Source organism: Hyposmocoma kahamanoa, unplaced genomic scaffold (genome assembly GCF_003589595.1).
Source record: "Hyposmocoma kahamanoa isolate Upper Pololo Valley unplaced genomic scaffold, ASM358959v1 202, whole genome shotgun sequence".
NCBI lineage: Eukaryota > Metazoa > Arthropoda > Insecta > Lepidoptera > Cosmopterigidae > Hyposmocoma > Hyposmocoma kahamanoa.
In genome coordinates, this window is record NW_020653726.1 from 939,824 (window position 1) to 960,345 (window position 20,522).

The following is a 20,522-nucleotide window of genomic DNA, read 5'->3' on the forward strand; positions in this document are numbered from 1 at the left end:
GCAGTTTTGAAGGGGAAGCAAAGCGCTTCGTGTGAATGGGTGGCAAATCAAATGACGTAAGGATGGGAGCGTTCCGTATTTTCAAGTCGACCGGAGGAGGAACGGTGACGACGAAAATAAATTTTAAACTTTCACATCGTTCACTTTCCTGCGGTGATGGAGTTTCTGAACCGTCGTCTTCACAAAAGAGCCGCTGCCAATAAAGCCCAGCGCCAATTGGCGGGACGGCATGGTAAGGGATCCTTTGGTATTCCCACATGCAAACACGCATTGAAGGCAATTACGCGATGCTATTCTTACCTGTTTCCTCCACCAGGCGGTAATATGAGCATTTCTGTGTTCCGGCTTTGGAGGGTAAGGGTACGTCTCAGGGTGACGGGCGCTTTGGCAATGCTCCTCAGACCTTTGCTATGGACAGGTGTGTGTCTTACCATGCATTCGTTCCGTCACTTGGAATCATAAAAAAAGGCATGCGTCGCGACATCGCTCTCGCGCCTAGTACCTCTTTAGGTCAGTCAGTAACATTGAAAGCTGGTTATTATCAGCGGTATATTTATAAATGGTATTTTTGCTGAGGGAGAAGAAGAGAACTATATTCCACGAAAGAGAAATTTTTAGGTGAATGACCTTCGGAAACCGAAGCATTCCAAAGGCTGCGAGGCATTCCGGAGATTGCCGACTCGGTATTCCTAAGCTAACGCAGCTTAGATCATTGTACTTGAAACTTCAACTACAGTGTCATAATATTATGGTATATTACTAATTCGTCTCCTAAAACTTCCCCGCCGTGCCGTCCGGATAGTGGGCGCCGGGCCTAAATCTTTTTGCTTTTCTTTCCACCGGGTCCAAAACAACCAACTGGTAGCTATAACATATATAATCAGGCACAACCGCCAAAGGTGACATGGCAGCACTATTTCAAAAGAACTTGTGCTTCTCATTGTGTTCCAGATTGAAGGAGCTCAATCTCAGTAACGTGATACTTAATCTTTAATAAACTAATCCATACTTCCTTAGTGTCACGAATTTCTCTAAACATCGGTTACTATTATTTTAGTTGGAATACCATGAAAAAGCTGTTATTGTTGCTGTCCTGCAACCAGCGCTTTTGTTGTTTTGGCAATGTTGTGTGATTATTGTGACAGACAAACGGTAGATCATCTACAAGTTTATCAAACTAATTAACGGTCATCGTTAGGTACACACTTTGGCTTTTGAACTGTTGTAACATAAGCGGAATTAGTGTGTCTGTGTGCTGTTCACTGTATAAGGAAACGGTTGCTGCACATCGACTACATTTTCACCTTTAAGCTAAGTTTACGTTTTTTAGTGGGTATTTGAGGTCAGTAATCCTGTCCCTAAGATCCCAGCAGTGTCTTTCTAGCACAACGTCTCATCTAGTATACAATGACTCTAAGTAAAATGTAGGTATGACAATTTCCAACATGGACAGACATATATTGGTCTAGTCTAAACGCTCAATCATTGAACTGGTATAGCGAATTACATTATTCCTGTAGATCATTACAGTAAGAAAGGTGCAGAGATGAGGTGAATTGGGTAGTTACTCGAATAGCAAATATGATTGTCTGGACTTTTTGCTGGAATGCTCGAATTAGTGAATGAAACAAAAAGTTATTGAATGGTGTTCGACCAATATGCAAAGAGACAGAACTGGAATATTAACTGACGTAAGATTAGCCATTTTGTTTGTAACATAATAACTAGTAGTTTCAGTTATTATAGGGTGTCACAAGTACAAAATTGAAAGATCTTTTGTTGTATAATGTGTATTACTCCGTTAAAGAAATATTATTAGCATAGATAGACCAATAATGCGAGAGAACTACTATCTCCATACTACAGACCGTAACTCAAAAATGGTCAAAATCCTGTCTTTTTCATAACAACAAGTAACGGGACGAACAAGTCGTGCGCCTGATGGTAAGCCACACGCCTGTCCATAACAGTTGCAGTGTCATTTGGAGCTTAAAATCGCAAAGAACTGAGTGGCAGTACCACTGCGCTCGTTACCCTGAGAGATAAGTTACCAAGTCCCATGTTCCTGTAATTTTACCAGCACTCTTACCCTTTAAAACCGGAAAACAGTAATGTTGACATTACGGCCTAGCAGCAGAAACAGGCAAGGTGGCAGTACTACCCTGGACGAACTCATTCACAAGGAGTTCTACTGCTACTACTATCTTAAATCTAGATAGCGCTGATCAATAATAGCCTGGAAGTAGTTTGTGTTATGCAAACTACCTTGGATATCAGTAAATTCCTCTTTAATATGAAATATATGTAGTCAGTGTTCCTTGTAACATTATTAAAAATTATTTGACAAATATGTGTGTCAATGGATGGTATTATGTGATACAAACTAATTTATAAATTAGCTCTTGCTAATATGGGTAGATGGCGCTAAACCTAAACACAATGAAAGTATAGCCATTGCCAAAAGCGACATCTAGTTGATTTGTTTGTTGTCACTAGACATTAGAGTAGCTTTGATAAATTTCAGCTTGTCAATGTAAAATAAATTAGATACCGATAGGTCCTACATACTCGACAACGCTGTGTTGTATTGTGATTGAACAATTATTATATTGAAAATGTTATTAGTATTTTATTAAAATAACCTATCACAAACTCGAATTTATTTTTTCCGAAATAACGTTTGTTCGAATTTTCATTACCCCGAAAACCGAACTATAACGAAACCGATTTTCGTTCAGGATATGTTGGATGTTTATCGCAAAGACACGACTAGGTTCGGTTAGGTTAGGTTCATTTAGGTTTAAAAGAAAAAAACATTTTCCTCTCAAAATTACTTTCGAGATTATAAAAATGCAAGCGAATGTTATTTCTGAAAAATGTCATTTCGGACTTCTGATAGGTAACCTTTTATTAAATAAGTTCATATATTTCGATTACAATAATAAAAAATAGTGTAGTTATTTCACACTAAAAATACAATAATGAGTTCCTACATACTACCTCTGTGGTCTAAAGGTTACCAATACCAAGCTGGTCTGCCACGCACATACATTTATTTTTCCGTGAGCTTGGGTGTAATTTGTGGTTGTCTATGTGTGTGTCCATGGCGACCGCGATACAGGGTTTCCCTAGCGCGAGGCTATGAGCGTTATTTATTTATTTACATTAATTCACATAATTATGATAATTGAATATGTCAAAATTACGATTCATTGAAGATACCACAAAACTCAAACGTAAGTTGTTGTAAGTCAAAATCTAATTTTTTGCATTTTAACCATTGACTTGCAAATAAATGGACGACGGGTCTAATACAAAAACCACGAAAAAAATGTCCCAAGTCAACCTATTTAAACGTAGTGACATGTAAAGGAATATGAAAAATCTAAAACGTTGAATTTATATTGTAATGTCATCACAGTACTGTCTAATTTTGCTTGCTTTGCTGTCAGTCGAACAAACGAAGACTAAAGCGTGAATGACGCTCTGTATACGATTTTAACGCCCTATAAGTTCGGACACTTTTTAGCGCGGACCCGACGTCCATATAATTGTAAGTCAATGATTTTAATCTAAATATATTCTTTTGTATGTGTATTACAGGTTCCATATTTAAACGTTAAGAAATTATTTAATGTCATGTTCACTTTCTAACATAAAATCTACAATATACATAAAAATCATATATTTAAATTAAAAAGGAAAGAATGGTATTTTTACTTACAATAACTTACGTGGTAGGTATCGTTATTATATTCTTAAATTTAACATTTTATTACTATGGTAGTCTGTAACGATTCTTGTAATACAATATATTATACTGCAACGTAATTACGTAAAGTTTAAAACATGATATATATAAAGCTAAATTTAAATCTTAAATCTACGTTAACAAGCCAGTGTATCTAAAATAATATAAGCGTGACAATGAAATAAATAAATACATTTATAAATAAAAGTAATAAGATAACATAACTAACTGTCAATCAAAAGTCATCTATGGTATCACCGATAGCTGTAAACTCGTTTATTTTGAAAGTGATCAAACACGTGGCTGTAGGCGAGTTGAAACTTTTCTAAAAATTCGCGTGCCAAAACACACGATGACTCACACTAACGATGTTTGTTTCAATATAACGAAATAGTTTCACTGATAACAATTCAATTAAAAGTACATTTAATTTCTCACAGATGGCGCTACGGCAAAAAAGTTGTTAAAATCCAAAAATATAGATCTGCAACAAGCACATAGAAAACTTTGTAAGTTCTGGTGGTTCGTTCCGTAACTCTGTTGGGTCTGCCACGGATTTCTTGAAGGCGCTGGTTAGAATCCAGCCGGATCGAAGGAACGTTTCTCAGTGTTCGGTCTTTGTATTAATAATTATAACAAACTAGTGGAGTAATTTTACAGAAAAAAAAAATAATATCATGATAGCAAAACATCGTGATATTAAATAAAAATAAAATAATCTCAGTACATAGTATTAAAAAACCGACCTCAAAAGTTAGTGCTAGCGAAATTACAGGTACATAGGACTTGTCAAGTTTATGTGGCAGGATGACGAGCGCATAGCAGTGCCCTACAAATCTAAAGCTCTGTGTGACCCTGCAACTGTTATGGGTAGACGTGTCGCTCACCACCATTTCCTGTCATTTGATATCATAAAATAATCTAAGTACAGAGTATACTAAAAATATCGACCTCAAAAGTCATTCGTCCCCTAGAAGTGTGGCACCATAGGTGGAACATTTTCTTCAAATTTAAATGGGACCACTTCTGAGGTATCATCTTTCCAACAAAAAAGAATCAACAAAATCGGTTCACAAATCAAAATCAAAAATCGAAAAGAGTTATCGCGTAACATTCATACAAAAAAAAACATACAGTCGAATTGAGAACTTCCTCCTTTTTTGAAGTCGGTTAAAAAGCAAAGAATGGATGCCAAACAATGGATGTGCCATCCACAACCGAGTGTTGGCCTTCCGGGGTAAGTTGTACGGAACATGTTATAAGTTTTTGACCATCTTTTTCGAATTTCAATCATGAGTTTATATCTTACTGAATGGTACAAATTAGCTTAAATTAGCTTTTGCATTAGCTTTGCATTTAAGATTTGAACTCTACGCCATTTAAGATAACGACGGACAACGCGTAAAGTTTAATGCATTACTGTTTGCGCATACAAACGACTTGTGGACAAGAATAAAAATGGGGATAATATTATTTAATCCTCAAAGCATCTATCTATCTATACATTGATCTATAGTAAATGTGCACTTTTTTAAATAAACGATATTTTTTTATGTTTGTTACATAATATATTAATTTGATATAGGTATAATATGTTCCATCAATACTGCATTCATGGTAATACAATAATTATATTTAACCATACTAAATTAATATTTGATATTCAAGAATAACATCTGATCCTCTTTTTTTATATTATTGGTGTTTTCTTTTAACGATTGATAATACGAGTATTTATAACCAATATATCTTTTGATATTGATCTCCTAATAAATCTTGGTTGCTTGGTTGCGCCCTCCATTCGGTAGGTTATGTACGGTCAGTTTAAAAAAAAGCAGCATGAAACGAGCGAGCATGCCGCGACAGCTGCCGACGAGTACCAGAAGACAATTTGCTTGCGTTGTCGAACATGTTTTCAGGTTAAACTATATTACAATTAATATAATATTAGTCTACAAATATCATCAACATTTACAATACAATACAATACAATACAAAAATTCTTTATTGTACACCAAAAAAGGAAACAAATACAATACAATTAAATTAAAAATAAGCGGTGGTACAATGGGCGGTCTTATCGCTTTAAGCGATTTCTGCCAGACAACCTTTGGATGGAAGTAATTATATAATTCACAGGAAAAAGACGGCGATGTATGAAGAATTACTAATCAACAGATAAAAATTGATAAATAAATGCAAATATACATATATTTATAAATAAATAATAAAACCAGTACATATAATATATGAATATTGTAAACTACTATATATTCTTATACTTATAAATATAAAAATTTCTAAAACGTAATTTCAAAATATAAAAATACCTAAGCAGTCCAGGTCACACTAAATTAAGGTAGTGTACTTTTACCATATTTTTGAATATATTCCATGATTTCGCTTGTTGAATAGACAAAGGTAAAGCGTTCCACAAACGAATAGCCTGAACAGTAAAGGACTTGTCGTAATACTGGGAGGTATGCAATGGCATCTTAAGTTGGAGAGTTGAAGAAGAGCGCAGAAGTCGGGGGTTGTATTGATGGGCGAATTCAAATCGCTCCTTAAGATAAGGTGGTGTGTGAGGAATGAATAAGATGCCATAGAGAAGATTAAGAATATGAGCATTCCGGCGAAGTCTAATGGGTAACCACTTCAGCTCATTGCGATAAATGGAAACATGATCAAATTTCCTCAGACCATAAATGAAACGGATGCAAAAGTTTTGTAGACGTTCGAGTTTGTTGAGCTGTTCTTCGGTTGAATCCAGATAGCAGGCATCAGCATAATCAAGAATTGGAAGAAGAAGAGTTTGGGCAAGCGCAGTTTTCGTGGCAATAGGTAAAAAATTACGTAACCGTCTGAGAGATGCGGCAGACGCAAAAAATTTGCGGCTGGTCTCAACTAATTGAGGTGCCCAAGATAGCTGCCTATCAATAAGTATACCTAGATTTTTTACATTGTCACTAATTTTAATATAGGTGTCGTCTATAATAACCTGCGGCAAGCGAAACCAATCTATCTTGGATACCATTCTAGAGCTGCCAATAACAATCATTTGCGTTTTCGTTGCGTTCAGCTTAAGACCAAATTGTTTACTCCACGTCGAAATATGACGGAGATCATTATTGATTACCTCAATGGCTTCGTGCAGGTTTTCAAGTTGCCGGTGAGTGTAAGTTTGTAAATCATCTGCATACAGGTGGTAGGATGAGGTAAGACTGTGGGAAATTGAATTAATAAAGATCGAGAAGAGAAGAGGAGATAAAACGCCGCCCTGTGGAACGCCAGCATTAATGTCACACCAACAAGAGAACCTCTCATCAATGCGAACACACTGCCGACGCCCATGCAGGTAACTATGAAACCAAGAGATTACCGTTGGAGATATGTTAAGAGTGCGTAAAAGTGCAATCAAAATGTCAAAATCAACGTTGTTGAAAGCATTGCTGAAATCAAGCAATGACATTACAGTGAGTTGCTGTTGCGACATACTATACCTAATGTCATCAGTGATCCTACCAAGAGCAGTCACAGTGCTGTGTCCTGATCGGAAGCCGGATTGAAAGGGATTAAGAAGGTTGTTACGTATGAGAAAAGGAGTAATTTGGTTATGAACTAGTCGCTCTAGCAGCTTTGATAGAGAGGGAAGTATAGAAATAGGTCGGAAATTAGAAAAGTTAGATGGATTGGCTTTTTTGGGAAGAGGAGTAATGAGAGCTTCCTTCCAAAGGGAAGGAAATTCTCCGCTGCTGATAGAAAAATTAAGAATATACCGGATCACAGGTAAAATCTCATCAACTATGAATAAAAACATTTTACGACCAATATGGTCACTGCCAACAGCATTGGACGAAATAGATTGTATGCCCTTCTTAACATCACAATCAGTAAACTCTTTTAAAGAAAACGGCGGATGGTCGGCAGTTGGAAGCGTGGAAAGATAATTTAATGTAGATGTTTTAGTCGACCCGTCGAAGGCAACGGAATTAGAGAAATGATGATTAAGAGCATCAAGGTTTAAATTTTTTGGGAAACTATCTTGACGTGACTTAACAACTCCCAGCGACCTAAGAAACTTCCAGACTTTAGCCGGATCATCAGTTTCTAAAGAACTATGAATGTGTCGGCGTTGTCCGTCCCTACACAACCTATTTACTTAGTTTACATTTAACCTATTTTCATTTACTTAGTTTTAAAAACAAATATCAAAATTTTATTCACTCATTTGTCTTAGTTTTGAGGCCCAACATAAAACTATCAAAGTTAATTTATTAATTAATGGCTTAGTTGGCATAGCGTCTGGCACGGTTTGCTAGGAGACGTTGGTGCGAATCCAGCCAGATCAATGTGCATTATTTTTAAGTGTTTGATCTTTGTTTAACAATTATAACAAACTAATGGAGACATTCAATAGAAATTAATTCCTATAATCTCAATACAGAGTTTTAAAAATCATAGTATTAAACAACTGACCTCAAAAGTTCGTTGAATTACATCTGTTTGCCAAGTTTTATTGAAATCGGTGACCGGAAAGTGCGCGAAACCGGTTTCGTCACCTAGTTTGCCACCCTTAGAGGTGATAGTTTCTTCAAATGTATATGGGACCCATACTGAGGTAACCTCTTTCCAACAAAAAAAAGAATCATCAAAATCGGTTCAAAAATACTATCGCGTAACTTACATACAAAAAATTACAGTCGAATTGAGAAGTTTCCAATCCTATAAGCATCTAGATATGTTAGATGTAAACGTTCTCAATCCTTGGATTTTTTGATGATAGGAAAGAATTTATGCTAAATTTTTAATAAATAAAATAAATGATTGTCACTAATTTCAGGTTTCTTACATGATTTTTTTTTTCGTTTCTTTCTTGTATAACTTCTTTTTATTTTCCTGATATATATAGCACGCAAGAGGGTAGCCAGATATGTCTGCTCTTAAAGCTGTCATCTGCTGCCGTCCAGTCAATCCGTAACCATGGAGCGTGCAACCGTTCCGAAATATCGGGAAAATAAAAAGAAGTCATACCGTGGTAAGAAACCTGAAATTAGTGATAATCATTTGGTGAATAACCACAAAAGCCTTAAAATGTAAATAAAACAAATTATATATATTTACCGTTTTACATAAAAAACTTACAAAGGAATTTAAAATATCAACCCGAAACAAGTTGCTTTGTTGTGGTTAATGTGTTTAATTAAAACCAAAAGTGGAAACCACAACGCACCGCTACATTAGTTGGTCGTTGATTAAAAGAGCTTACAATTTCAATTACATTAATTAAGTATCGGGTTTTGATGTTTATATTACTGGTGGTTTATTTAGTTTTAGTTTTAATAACACTATGTTTAACGTCGATATTCCAAAACTTTTAATGATGAAAGTTTGAGAGAATAGCATCAACTTCCATTGCATTTTTTTATTCAACGAAACACATTTTAGACAACAAATTGTTTCGGGCTATTTAAATCGCTGTAGATAGCGAAAAGCAAATACGAAATATGAGACAAAGCGGATCATCATCATACTTACATCATCACCCCATTTATAAGTCCCAGTAACTGGGCACTGATCTTTTCTCAGGCGAGAGACTCAATGCGGGTTGGGGGCTTTATACGTTTTCCGACGCTTGTAAACCTTCTTCTTCTCCTTCTTCACGATATTTTCCTTCATCGAAAACTTCATTGTATATTTCAAATTATACTTTGCACATAAGTTCCGAAAAACTCAGAGAATCGAGCCCACGGTCTCTGCTTGAGAAGCGGTAAAACCCCTACGCTACCTTGACTTAGCCGACCACATTCTATAAAAAAAAAATCACCAATTACGAATTTCCAAAACGTATAAAGAACTTCATTTGTATTCCGAATGGGTACTTCCAGCCTATGCTAGCAAGATCAACTTATAGCCTAGACCCTTTCCTTAATGGAAACCAATACCCAATCGTAAAAGTTATATGTACCATATCGTACAGTAATACCCATAGTAAAAACAAAACGTAAAAGCAAATTACTAACGTACGATATAAAGAAATTTGAGATTTTAAGTTTTAATGAACTACTCGTGGTTTGAGTAGTCCGCGAGCTGAAAGTAGATATAATATCTCAGCGTTAATCATATGTGTTTATTTCTGGTGGAGTTCATAGTGCAGAATCTACCACCGCTTGAGCTATAATTACCGGAAAATAACATTGCTGCATTTACAATTGAAGTTTAGAGAGATTGATCACTCACAGAACATCTTAAGAGTCGAAGGTGTTGAATGAATCACTTTGGAAAAAATATAAAGTACAATTGAGGATATATACTGACACTACATGGTGTGAAAACACGATTCCTAAAAATTTTCTCGATAGAAAAAAAAAACACAAATTACCTCCAAATTTTACGAGAAAACCGCTGTATTCAATAGGTACTTCACATATACCAATGATTTTTTTTATATCAACTGAACTAAATCGAACACGTATATACTATATGATAACATTTTAAATGGTTTTAATTTTTTTTGTAAAAAAAAAATTCTGAAATAAAGCCACTAATCCGAAAAAAAATGGAAACAAAAAAGGTCTGTGGACCTCTGGTCTAAACTATAAAAAACCACTTTCTGTAAAGTGGACCGCTTGGCATTTTGCCAATTTGCACCATAAAATATGTCTAATAAAAAATCACAGTAATAAATCCTTCACTTAAATACTTAACTTATACTTCAATGTCCTTGTTGAAAAACTAAAACCGAGTGCATAATCAAAGTAATAAACACAAAACTTTATATAGCATTCGCTAATGAAGTCCAAAGTCGATTGTTAGTAATAAAATAATTTCCCTGCACGAAGTAAGAGCTTTGGATCGCCTCCAAAACAATTAGTAGTCGCTAGGTTGTGCCAGGGAAATTGAGAGAAACACTCTAAATGTTGTTAGTTCTGCCTAGTTCAACATTTAACTGGTGAATATTTAGAGTTTAGGCTTAAAATGTTAATTAAATTACTAACACATTCTTTGAAATCGAAAGTCTGACCAATGACTTTACTAACACATTACTTCTGTACTTCGAAATATTTTACATAATTATATAAAATTTAATATAACCAACATAATGTTCCAGTCGAACAGTTTAAAGTATCTTAGCTGATGATGATGTTAGTGGCAGTGGGGTTGGTGGTGGTAGTCGTAAAGATATTGTTGATGGTAATGACGATGACGATGTTTAAGAGCATTTACACACTGCCCTCGGATTGGAATTGGATCAGTCTGTAAGACCTGAAGAATGGAAAGCAATTAGACTTCGCTTCGATCTTACCCTCAAATGAACAAGAGAAAAGAAAATAAAACGCCCTAGACTGTGTAAGCTTTAATCATTTACATTGCTCTGTTATTTTGTTAATAATGGCATTGATTTCTCTCTGTTGTTAAAATGTTGATACCCTATATATATCTTATGGCTGACATACTAAAAAATAAAATAAATAATCTTTTACAAACTTTCAACTTTCACATGTAGGTATACTATATCGTTATTTATTATTTGACGAAATATAATGTTAATTATTGTTTTTCTATACAATTCAAATTTTGCTACTGGCACACTACGCATCCCGCTCTGATTAGGTTTCCTATATTTCAACGGTTGTCTGGAATAGATCGCTCTTGGCGATAAGGCCGCCTTTGCCCTCATTCGTTTTAAGCTGTCTATGTACACTTTTATTCCTGTGTGTGAGCAATAAAGTGTATATCCATCTATCTAATTATGCATATTCAGCACATTTGCAATCTCCATTCACAAGCTCTATTTATAGCTGTTTAAATAGATCAGGCGTCTAAACATTTGAGACTATATTTATAACACCGTAGACGATGACAAATTCAGTCAAGGTACATTAATAATAGTTTTGAATTAAATGAATGAACAGTGATATAGTTGGCTAAGAATTAGATCATTTTACAGCTACTACTATATAGTACAATTGCAATTATCTCAAATGTCTAGTGAACTTAATGTTATTCCCATGGGAATTGAAGAAAACGTGGACAATTTGGGATGTACTGTCTCTCTCGGGCTTAAGGAATTAAGAGAATATATATACCTCAAGTAGGAATTATCGGCTTAAAATAAACGATTCATTTTTACAACGGCAGTCTTGAAGAAAACTAAAACCCAGGTTTTACTGTCCGCTATCTAGAACAGTCGAATTTGGTGGCCGTTCATCTCAAAATATTTATTTTTACTTCTATTCAAGACTCATTCAATCTTGATGCATACTGGCGAGAGTGAAAACATCTGGCGTCATATAGATAGAAACATGAAGATGCGAGAGAGGTTCGCCGTCAGTAAGGCACCTATCAATCTATTTTAAAAATATATACCACCAAACCAAATATCAATTGGTAATCTTCCGATTCTTTTTATCGTATCGCAATACTCGAAGATATTTGCTATCGCCAATTGTTGCCCAGGTTACGCAAAACGTACAGGAGAAGAATAGTACGTCATGCGGGGAGACTCCATACGTGCATACCATCTTTCGATGAAAAAGAATCTAACCAACGTATAGTGTAGCCATCTAAAGTGGGAATGATATCAGCATGTCATGCGGCCTTGAGAAGGGGGAGCTAATTCCATCCAAATTTTTTCCAGTGAAAAAATACTGGTAAACCTCGAAACCAGCTGGCGTCACTCGCAATACCGGTAAAACCCTTATAATGAACAGTCATCTTGTGTGAAATGCGACCTAAAATGAATGGTAGTGAGACAGCGCTACATGAAGTGTATATCACCATCCCGCTTTTTTGTCGTTACGAACCTATACTGAACCGTAATAAGAGTTCATGGTAAGGCCCCTGTGTAGACATTGCAAAGGAGGCCTTCTATATTCACGCAAGTATGCGTAATGAAGGCTCCATCGCCAGAATATTCTTGTAAAGCAAAAGACTCAAACACTCTAACATCAATTTTGCGATGTTTGAGAATCACACCCGAGATCCTCGAAGAAGCTTTTACTTCGCTTTGTTCAATCTTCAGGTGACCAAAAGACAACTAACTTTTGTCAAAGAAAACTTAACTATCGGCAGTAGAAACGTAGCATCTCCTAAGCATGCCTAGTTAACTTTTGATTCTTCTACATTAAACATTATATTACGTATATTTAATATTATATCTTCTTTACTACAATCTTCAATCACTTAAGCTGTATAAGGTGGTCCTTGTTCGTTACTTGTATAAATGTTATACATGCAATTGATTTACTGAACTATGTCAACGGTACAAATGTTTACATAAAGCTCTATATTCAAACATAATGTAAACACTAGTAGAGTAGCCAATCTATTCTTGGCTTCAATATTAATTGCACTTTGCAATATTGAGGATGTAAATGGCGTAGCGCAATTAGCCTGTAAAGAAACATTGTGTGTATATACCTATATATCTTTGATACCTAGAACACTTAACAAGTCTTAAATTTAAAATGGTTGTTGAATTGATATTGTTATTAATTATTTTTTTGTGAAATTACTCCACTAGTTTGCTATAATTATAAATACAAATACTCAGAAAAAATCCTTCGATACGGCCGGATTCGGAACCGACGTCTTCTAGCAAACAGTGCCTGAAGCTATGCCAACTAAGCCACGGAACGAACCAGCGGACCTCATGAATTTTTCTATGTGCTCGTTTGTTGGATCTTTGTATTTGATTTTTTGGTCGTAGCGCCATCTATGAGAAATCTATGAAAGCATTTCGACACAAGTTATAAATTGCCATAACAGCGTTTTTGTAACACTGAAATAAAAAAAAAACGATATTCAATGAAATACAATTTTAGCTTGAGTAGCGAATTTTTTATTGAAAGAATCATAAAATAATTAAATTAATTACTTCAAATTGCTCATACAATCATTGTGCTTGTTGCTGCAGCAATCATTGTGCTTGTTAGGTTCAGATGGAAACAAGTTACGTTATCTTAAAGTTGTTTAAAAAAAATATCGACATATACAAGATGTTGATCTTGTATATGTCGATATTTTTTTTTCAATAACTAACAACACGAACATCATGGGGTCAAAATGTGCATACCTTATTACGTTATGTATTATATTGAATTTTTTATTTTAATTGGTCTTCATTAAAATATAAAAATAAGGCAATTATCTTTCTTATCTTATCTGTCTTGATCTTTTTTCGAAATTGGTAATATTACATTAAAATTAATCGTTACTTAGGCTGACTCACCTTTTCAAACATTTTAATGCAATACATATTTGTGTGACGTTTTATCGTGTACGTTTGTACGATGGATTATTTTAACTGACTTTAAAAAAACGAGGAGGTTTCCAATTCGACTGTTTTATTTGTATGTATGTTATGCGATAACGTTTTCAACAGATTTTGATGATTATTTTTTGTAAGAGAGGGATGCCTCAGTAGTGGTCCCATTTGAATTTGAAGAAAATATTCCACCTCTAAGGGTGGCAAACTAGGGGAGAATCCGATTTCGCGCACTTTCTAACTCCATGAACTTTTGAGGTCGGTTTTTTTTGCTTCTGTGCACTGCTTGTGTGTGACCAACACCTATAATGAGAATGAGACTTGAATGTATTATACAACTTATATTATTACATGTTATGATATGGTGTGACAGGCTGATGTCAAGATGCCATCATATTTGTATATATATATATACCTGTTCCACCTATCAAATATACTTGAGCTTCAAACGCGACTTGTGCAAATTAGATCCTCATGTGTACGTAAATCACTTGCAATTATTACTATTGATTGATTGTCTGTTGATTTTCAACAAATACTTCTTAAGGGATTCTAATTATAATGAAACACTATTAAAAATTAATCATACGACACAACGCCAAATGAAAAGGTCAAACAAACGTCTCATTCACCGTTGTCTTTAACAACTCTAACAGATTTCCAATAAATTAAACTACGAAGACTGTCACTGTACTATATCCACTGGGGTAGAATTCCGATCGATATCAAACGGTCAATAGTAGATGAGGTCGACAGTTACTTGGAAACGGCGTGGACACAAAACGCGTATTGACCCATTAGAAGCTTTAGGTGAATTGTACACTAGTAGATTATTTGTTTGTAACTATTACTAATAAGGGGTGGTAACAATAACATCCTTCGTATAGACATACTTATTACTTAAAATACATAATGTACATTTTGGTATTACATTCTTTAGTGATAGCCCAGTGGAAGGACGGTTGCTTCTAAATTCAGAGGTTGACGGTTTGATTCCCGGTGGAGACACGTACATTTGTGAATGTTTAATGGAGCTGCCTCTAGCTCAGGAAAATATTGTGATAATGTCCTAAACTCTCTTTGTGGAGGAGACCAGTGCCTAACAGTGAGATTACGGGTTGAAATGATTCTTCAATTATTAATGCGATGAACATAGTGTTTAATATTTTTTTATGAGACCAAGTAACGGGGCAAATAAATCATACGCCTGATGACAAGCGATACGCCAGTCTATGACAGTTGCAGCGCCACTCAGAGTTTGAAATCATAAAGATCTAAGGGAATGACAAGTCTAATGTGCCTGTACTTTAGTTTAGGATGTTTATTAATCAAGAACTGATTCTTGAGTTAATCTTGCTATCCAAGTAAATATTGCTATTGCACTTACTAAATTAAGATAAGGAATTATTTTTTATTACGTATGTAATTAATATTATAAATTCAATAATGCATAATTCGAAAAGATATTTATTTTCTTTTACACTATTTCTAAACTTCAAAAGTAACAGTGATTTTTCACCTACAAAGTAACAGAAACAAACAATGCATCAGCTCCCTTATTCTGTTCGAGGGGTTCGCCTATAATGCACGTATTATTAGTGGGATATTAATGCGCTGTTGTGTGTTTATGTTATAAATAACAAATATTTACATCACTTTAAAATAATAAGTATGCTGATAAGATATCGAGTTCTTAGATTTTCGCGATTGTTACACATAGGAAATTAAACTATTTTTCCGGATTTAAATCGCGTATATTTGTTTCTTCAAACAAACCGACGTTTCGGGCCCTTTACAGGTCCCATGGTCACGGTTGACTGATTTGTTTGAAAAAACAAATATACGCGATTTAAATCCGGAAAAATAGTTTCATTTCCTATGCTGATAATACTTAAAGAGAATGTGATGTGAAAGTTATAGCGAGTCAGAGCCCCGGGAGACTGTACCCAGGAAATTGATAAAGTTTTTCCTTTTGATCGCCAAATCTTTGAACTAAGAAACTGCCAGTCTTCCAGTGGCTTCAAGGGTGCAAACTTACTATGACAGCTCAATAGTGAAATGTTACGTCTGTAACCATAGGTTCTAAAAGGCCTGATTGACGCAGGCGTATGTGTCATAGTGTGACAGGCAAGCAATATCAAATCAATGAATATTTTCACGCCCTAAGATTCCTATTGGGATAGGCAGAGACGATCGATCGCCACTTAGCATGATCCAGACAAACCTCTCTAGCCTCACTTACATTCTTCAACCTTTTCACACAGGCATTCTTATTCTTCTTACTACGCACCCCTACCTTTTTAAGACCACTCTCAATTTCATCTGAGAATGTTCTTCTTGGTCGTCCTCTTCCAACGATGCCGTTTGAGTTATATAGAATACGTAAAGACATGAAGAATTCAGATAGTAGTCCATAGACTTGTATGCAAAGTTTATACTAATTCATTTAAAATCCAATGTATAATACAAAGAGAAAAAGGGATTGAAATAAACAAGACGTTGTTTATGGTGGTAATGTAAGTTGTTTCCATCTATCGCATTGCAACAACAAGCACAATGGTAGCGGCAATAAACACATTTACTGTAACAATAAGCACAATAATTGCAGCAAAAATTTTAGGTAATGAATTAAATCATGTTTTGATGGATGCTATTAAAAATCCTTCGTCGTTAGTCTTTTTTCCAAGTTTCCAATTTTGTAATATCTTCGCAAAGGTCAATACAACTTGCCAATAATAATTAAAAAAAACCCAAGAATAATCTTAAAATTATTCCGAAACCGTAATAAGGCATTACTATGTAGGCACAACATGACATAAACTAAGCCATAGAAGTGGCAATGTTATTATAGATTCTGACAATGGAATTTAAAAAAGTGACAACTTATAGTATTATAAATGTGACTGAAATACTTTGAAAATATAGAAGAGAACGAGCAACAGCTGGAATCTAGCCTTTCACAAATGTCGTTTCAATTTTAACAATATCTAAGTACAACAACTCTATTTTTAACGTCTGTCATTATTTTATCGGATAGAGTCTTACAATAATAGCCTAATCCTCCCATGAGAAATCTCCCGTTCATTATCTTGACATAATATCTCTATTCTACATGTTTACATAAATCGAGTTTAATAATATTTCTATACTTTAATTAGTTTAGTCAGTTTTCTTTCCGGCTGGGGATCGAACCCGGGACCTCAGAGATGGCGAAACGATGAAAAGCGGCAAGCCATTCGAACACGGCCGTCAATTTTATGATATAATAAGGAATAAGAAAATTTAATTTCATTTAAAACGTGAGAAATAAAACACTAAGCGAGATCAAACCTCAAGAGCTGGGCTTAAGATGTCAAATATTCATTTCCAGTAATTTGATATTCAATTTGAAGATTCAAGAGACAACAATTTCGAATTTTCTGTCACGAGATATTCTGATTTAAATTATAGCCCAGGAGTAGAGTAACGTTACGTTGCTTAAAAAAATCCGATACCTAGGTTTATTTTTCTAATTTCCATGTTTACTTTGTGTTCTAACAATAATGTATAAAATCGTTTCCGCTTTCGTGTTTTTGAAATCCTGGTGACGTAATCAGTTCGTTTTGTATTATTGTATTGAACAATTTTAACCTAATTTGCAGTTTTGTTCGTTTCCAGTAGGTTTGATACCGATAATATAATGTTTACTTTCATAATGAAGATTACATCATTTATTTTCTACTAAATTACTTATTACTTCAATCTAGATATTTTGCTATCAGCTCTTGTACTACAAAACGTTGATCTGAGATTTAGATCACGTCTTCAACAAAGTCCCCTCTGGACTGCTCCAGATAAATTTTTTCGTATCAATTTCTCACGAAAGTATATTTAAATCTTGGAGTGTCTTGACTGAGTTTCAATTTAAGGTGACGATATTTTTATTGCGACTCCGGGACTAAAAGGAACTGACCGAGTACGAAAGTACCAATTAAACGTTGCATCGACTGTTTATGATGTTATGATGTTGATACCTATTATGCATTCAACTACTAGGTACGGGTCTCCTCTAAATAAAAGTTGAAACATACATGAAAATAATGCCAATTCAGATCATGCAGCGTTATAATTGATATAACGCTGTAATTTAAATACGTTTGCGGTCGAGAAATCGATCTTTTGAAAAAGACTTTAAGTAATTACAAAAGAGATGTTTATTCGGAAGGACCAGTTACGAGACTAATTAAATAAATAAAGAAAGTATAATGTATATCGGTAATATTGCTATGCTGCACGTGTAAAGTAAAAAGGTCAACACGACGTCAGTTCTACCCAGGCATTATGACTTGATAACTTACTATTTTTATGGCGGTCAAGCACTCAGTATCAAACTGTTTGCTTGGTGGAAAATGGTAACCGTTTCTTAGAGATACTTACGAAATTTTAAAGTTGTCGGTTGTGAGATATGTCCGAGATCTAAAGTCTCCTTTCTGCAATAGGGATTACCCTGACTCTCACTACGATTCAATCTGTGATGTGTTTCGGGATAGAACATTTTGGTAGTCTTCATTGTGGGACAAACAATACAACGCTACCTTCTGGTACCGGAATGCAATTACACATTACTGATTACTCTTCCTTGGTCGAACTCCTTTACAAGTTCCTACTGCTACTGCTACTAAAGGTTTTGTGTCTTTGACAGATAAATGTAGCATTTTTCTTATGAGACCAAGTGACGGGAGAAATAAGTCGCGTTCCTGGTGATAAGTGACACGCCTATCCATAACCTTTGCAGTACCACTTAGTGCTTTAAATCACAAATATATGAGTGCACTGTCACTGCGCCTGTGGCGTCATATTAGAAATTGGTTGTCTATATCACCATGGATTTAACTCGTGAAAATTTTCGTAGTATGATTTTCTACAACTTTAAGTGTAATTCAACGGCTCAGCGGAGCTTCGCTCGGCTTCAAACTGCTTTTGGCGATGAAGCACCATGCAAGACGACCATTTATAGCTGGTTAGCAGAATTCAAACGCGGTCGTGTGAATCTCAATGACAAATTTCGTGAGAGTCGCCCGTCCACTGCTGTGAACGACAAAAACATCGATGCTGTGCGCCGTATGATTAAAACAGACAGGTATGTGACATACCATGAGATTCGGGCATCTTTAGACATAGTAACAGGTGACGAAATAAGGATTTATAGTTACGATCCTAAAACAAAGGAGCAATCGAGCGTATGGGTCTTTTGAGATGAGTCGAAACCAACCAAAGCGGCACACGTGCAAAATGCCTCTAAGCGGATGATTGCTTCTTTTTTTAATAAAACTGGATACATGGCTACTGTTACTTTAGAGAATCGTTGTACCGTGTAGTGATTGGTACACGACCACTTGTTTGCCGGAAGTTATTGACAAACTCCGTAAAAATAACTGTAAACGCCGTATCATCTTGCACCACGATAATGCCAGTTCTCACACGGCCAGACAGACAAATAAATTTTTTAAGGTGAACAACGTCGATCTTATGAGCCATCTCGCATACGGTCCCGACCTTGGGCACCTTGTGACTTTAATTTATTTCCAAAAATTAAGAACCAGTTACGCGGTCAACGATTTTCATCGCCTGAAGAGACTATCGAAGAGTATGAAAAATATGTTTAAGAGATTGTCACGGAGGAGTGGCATAAATGTTTTCAAAATTGGTTCATTCGTATGAAAAAGTGCATTAACGCTAACGGAGAATATTTTGAGAAACAATAAATTCATTTCTGAACATTTATAGTATTTTTTTCTAATTCATTCCGGAAACTTATAGTGCGCCCTACGTATTAGCATAATAATAATAATCTAGTAACAGTAGAGCTCCTTGTGAAAGAGTTCGTCCAGAAAAGTACTGCCACCTTAGCTATTTCTGCCGCCAAACAGTAATGTTGGCATTACTGCGTTACGGTTTTAAAGGAAAAGGGTCGTGACGAAATTACAGGCACATGGGATTTGTAGACTTATGTCTCAGGGTGACGGGCGTAGTGGCTGTACCCTTCAGGTCTTTGCGATTTAAAGCTCTGAGTGGCATTTCTACTGTTATGGACAGGCGTGTAGCTTATCATCAGGCGCATGATTTGTTCGTCCCATCAGTTTATATTATGAAAAAAATCGAAACGCAGTAATGCTCACATTACTGCCAAGCAGTACTTTCCTGGACGAATTCTTTCACAAGAAGCTCTACAGCCACTAAATAGAGGAAAACCATTAACAGAAAATCAATTTTCAAAAACTGGATTTAAATTAATATTAAGATATTGATATTGCCTTTTTCATGGTTTACAACAATAGTTAATCGTTCTTTATAGACAAAAGGAAAAATAAGGGAGTTTAACATCGCAAATGCGGTACCAGCCGTGACACGTACCCGTCGTCTGTGCCTGTAATTGCTCTGTCTCTCTTTATCCTTTAATCGGAACTAGAACTGCTTTGCGGTACAAGTAGATAGACAGATAGAAAGATAAACACTTTATTTACT